The sequence below is a fragment of the Enhydra lutris genome, unplaced genomic scaffold, assembly GCF_002288905.1.
Source record: "Enhydra lutris kenyoni isolate GAN:26980312 unplaced genomic scaffold, ASM228890v2 scaffoldscaffold92, whole genome shotgun sequence".
Classification (NCBI taxonomy): domain Eukaryota; kingdom Metazoa; phylum Chordata; class Mammalia; order Carnivora; family Mustelidae; genus Enhydra; species Enhydra lutris.
Window position 1 is genome coordinate 336468 of NW_019154176.1, and position 5059 is coordinate 341526.

Sequence of the window (5059 nt, forward strand, 5' to 3'; positions counted from 1 at the left end):
GAAAAAATTTTAAAAAAAGAATAAACAGACGAATGGATAAAGAAGATGTGATACACACACGCGCGCGCGCACACACACACACACACACAATGGAATACTATGCAGCCATCAAAAAAAAACAAACTTGCCATTGCAATGATGTGGATGGAACTGGAGGGTATTATGCTAAGTGAAATAAGTCAATCAGAAAAAGACAATTATCATATGATCTCACTAGTATGAGGAATTTGAGAAACAAGAAGACAGAGTGTCATAGGGGAAGGGAGGGGAAAATGAAACAAGATGAAACCAGAGAGAGAGACAAACCAAAAGAGACTTCTAATCTCAGGAACAAACTGAGGGTTGCTGGAGGGGAGGGGGGGGGGAGGGATGGGGTGGTTGGGTGATGGACATTGGGGAGGGTATGTGCTATGGTGAGTGCTGTGAATTGTGTAAGACTGATGAATCACAGACCTGTACCCCTGAAACAATTAATACATTATAGATAAATTTTTTTAAAAAGTTCCCTTTGTTCCCAGAATTAGTTTGGGCACTATGGAATCTCCGTAATGCTCACATTATCAAAATTGGGAATCCACTGAGGTTGTGAATTTATCTGCAGCCGTAATTCTGCTGTCTGCAAAAACAAATTTTGAGATTAATTTTAGAGTTATTTCAAACTTGAGGCTATAAGAAATAAGAGAATATTTTAGTAAAGTAATATAAAGGCCCTGACTCGCCCTGACAGTGGCTTGAGCAAATATTTTAGGACTTTGAGTTTGCCATGTTTTTAAGGTCCATGTTACATACAGAAGGAACAAACTGACCCGGTAGTCCTCAAACTCATCACATTCTTCTTGCTCTTCAACGTCAGTGGCCACTTCCCCAACTTTCAGTGGCCGCTCCTTCCAGCTAACCAGAGATCATTATTTAACTGTTTCACAGTGACCAACACCCCACCCCTTAACACTATTTGGATTTTCACTGCCTTCAGAGCCCTCAGCAGACTGCACTGACCAATCCCCAATTACCATTTCATTGAAGATCTGTGGTCTGCAACCACTCCTGGTAATACTTTCTATTTCAGTGAGGGTTCTTAGTTTCAAAAAAAAAAAAGAAATGCACTCCAAATACTTCATGCTAACCATGAATTTATTAATGGATATGAATAGCTCAGAGACTCCAGGATTAGAGCCCAAAATGAAACTTCAGACATAACGTAGAGAAAACCCTGTCAGCGCTCCTGGGCACCACGATACCCATTTGTACTGTTTGAGACTCTACTTGCTGTAGAAATCAAGAATACAGATGGGACACATGAAACTCATCAGATGTGTTAAGTATAGATAGGTTACTAGCAACCAAGTAGCCTATAGGACACAAGTAAAATTCATAAGATATGTTAAATTAAAGTGAATAAGCAGATCGTGTGTGTGTTCGACATAGAAAGGAAAGGTTGAGAGGTACCTGATAATCAGATTCACTGCATATATACAAAGCATACAAAGCCTTCATTGTCCATGCGATCTTCATTCAGCCACCCATCAGTAACACTAATTTGGATCCACATGTCTTGTGCCCAAAAAACACCATGGCCACTCAGCAGGCTACTTGGCAAGCTACGATTGTGGTGAAGGGTACTGTCCCCTGCATCTCTCCAATAGAGTAAGTATATGTCACCCGTCCTCCTGTGTGGGGACCGCTGGCTCAAACCTCAGCTCTGTCTTCAAAATCACATTGGCAGCAGGGAAACCTGACATGGAGAGAAAGAGACACAACCTATGAACATTCTGTACCCTAAGATTCAGCATGATCTCTCTGCTGGCACCCTAAATGTGCTAACTTACTCCATCTCTCCTCTTGTTTCTCACCGTGTGTTTTTGTTTATGTTTTTAGAGAGAGTGTGTGTGTGTGTACACAAGAGCAAGCAGGGTGGGGGCAGAAGGAGAGAGACTCTTAAGCAGGCTCCATGCTGGGCATGATTCAGGGCTCTGGCTCATGATCCTGAGATCATGACCTGAGCTGAAATCAAGATTCAGGCGCTAACCAAATGAGCCATCCAGGCCCACCTCACACCTTGTGTTTTAAATTATTTGGTAAACCATGTGATTTAAGCATTTCAGTTTGGTCCTTGAGCCTTTGTAGTCTGTGACCTCCAGTATAGCTTGATGCCGCTGGAGGCTGTCACGGCATTAAGGCAATTTCCCACAGGCACAGACATCACAGCCTGTAAACTGATGTGGCCGACCCTGGTTGCCGGATGATAACTCTTGATTGTCTGACAATGGTGTCCCTGGAAAACCTTGTGTGCCTGCTGCTACCCTCGCTGAATTCCTGCTCTAGGCACTGCTGGATTGGGATTCAGGTGGGGTTGCATCTGTTTGGTGGAGCCTAGACCTTTGCTACAAGAGCAGAAGGAAAGGTAAGATCTGACTCCTAGACATACAGTGATAAGAGGAGCTAGGGACTCAAAGAGAGACAAATATTCTCTACAGCTGATCTGGTCTGCCATCCTTCTCACTACATATATGCAGACAGGGAGAAATTATGGGAAGCTGCCCACCAGTATTAATCCTGGTTGTTTCTGGAAGGTGAGCTTTTCTTATTTATTTTTGTCTTATTTAGGCTTGACTATATTACAGTGGTCCCCTCTCATCTGCAGAGGATAGATCCCAAACCCCCAGTGGAAGCCTGAACCTACAGACAGTCTTGAACCCTATATGTACTACGTTTTTTTCCTATACATACATACCTATGATAAAGTTTTGTTTGTAAATCAGGTACAGTAAGAGGTGAACAATAACAACTAATAATAAAATAATACAATTATAACAGTATATCGTAATGAAAGTTGGGTGAATGTGGTCTCGCTCTCAAAATATCTTGTGGTACTGTACTCACCCTTCTTCTGCTGCTGATGATGTGAGATGACAAAATGCAGTGCAGCAAGATGAAGTGAGGCAAATGACGTAGGCTTTGAGATTTAGCATGAGGTTGCTATTGATCTCGTCCAGACCTTGGGCAATGAAACCATGGAAAGGGAAACCACAGATAAGAGTGGACTATTGTACTATGGAGGTTTGGTATAAGACCTAAAATTAAGGTCCAGTGTTACGTGCTGCCTTGATATCTGGGGGAAACTGAGATGGCCTTGAATGACCTAACCATGGGTTTGCCTCCCCACTCTACCCCCTTGGAAAAGATCTGCTATGCAAAGAACCCTCCTTATCATGGGGAACAGATACAATTCCTGCTCATTCCTGAGTATCAGGCTTTGGTGCTCTGCCAGCCTGCAGAATGGTGCAGACAAGCCAACCACATCTTCCTGTTGAGGGGGGATGGGGGTGGGGGACCAGGAGGCATTGCTCTCTCTTGTTACTACAAAGCCTGCCTTCCACAGCTCCTGGCTATTCACTCTGTTCCCAAGGGCAACCCTATGGGGTCCCGTGTGGCATGTGGCATCCTTCTCCCCTAAACTATGAATCTATGTGGTGAATATATCTGTGGATCTCATCTGGTCTCATCAGTCTGGTGTGTGATGTCATGTGTTCTACTGTTCCCACAACTGTTGGGCAGGAATCCCTCCCTCAGCAAAGAGGTGAAGAAGAGGCCATCAAAGCAGGGGAGAATATAAATCATAAATCTTCTTAAAGCACCTTTGGGACAGACTAATTAGAATTTCAAATGTGTTTACCCTTTGACCCAGTTCCAGTGAGTTATCCATAGAAATATTTACACATGAACATAAGGCTGGGCATTGCAACATGTTTTGTTATAAAGTAAAACTAGAAGCAGTCTACGTGTGCATCAGTAAGGGCTAAAAAAGTAATTCCATATAGTGCGATATGGTGAAGTCATTAAAGTTGAAGTGGTAAAACAATACTGAATGATGCAGAAATAATTTCATTATATATTGTACAGCAGCTAGTCAGTGTTATGAATTAATTATGCAGCAACATCCTTATTTTTCTCCCATGGCATTTATCTATTCACAAACTTGTCTTGCACCAACTCTCTGATTTTATTCCCTTGAACTATTTCCATAAAAATGTATTTCTTGGGGCGCCTGAGTGGCTCAGTGGGTTAAAGCCTCTGCCTTCGGCTCAGGTCATGATCCCAGGGTCCTGCATGGCGCTCTCTGCTCGGCGGGGAGCCTGCTTCCTCCTCTCTCTCTGCCTGCCTCTCTGCCTACTTGTGATTTCTGAATGTCAAATAAATAAATAAAATCTTTTAAAAATGTATTTCTTAAGAAATAGAGGGAAGAAAATTAAATTTTGTTAATGCCATGGATGTATTTTTTTCCCTGAAGAGTAAATGGGTTGGCAGGATTTTAAATGTGAGAAAAGTAAGATTGAGTAAAATTAATCAATCTGACATGAAATCACCAAACACAGAGAAGGTATATCTTAAATATTTGTTGGATGGATGGATGGATGGATGGATGGATGGATGGATGGATGGATAGGATGGGGTGGAAGGATAGAAGGATGGATGATGGAAGAATGGATGGATGGATGGGATGGATGGATGGATGGACAGATGGTTGGATGGACAGATGGATGGATGAATGGATGGATGGATGAAAGGATAAATAAATGTGAAGACCAAGTTCCTAACCCCCAATTCCATGTGCCTATTACTAAATTTAGCTTATTAATTCAATAAGTATCTTTGGGCCTGAATTCCCAAATGCAATAAGACTATAACAGTGTTATTTCTGAAACTAATTTTTAAAAAGAATATGATAGTATATGTAAGGTAACCTAAAAGGGGCTGGTTAATAAATATCACTGTAGGAGGGGAGGAAGGTTGGGTGAGACAGGTGGTGGGTATTGCACGTATTGCATGGAGCCCTGGATGTGGTGCATAAACAATGAATTTTGGAACACTGAAAATTTTTTAATTTAATTTAATTTTAAAAAATAAAAATATCACTGTAGAATTTGCCTCAGCTCCTTATACCCTAAATGTTTAAATCTTTTTTTTATTTATTTTCAGCGTAACAGTATTCATTGTTTCTGCACCACACCCAGTGCTCCATGCAATCCGTGCCCTCTCCAATACCCACCACCTGGTTCCC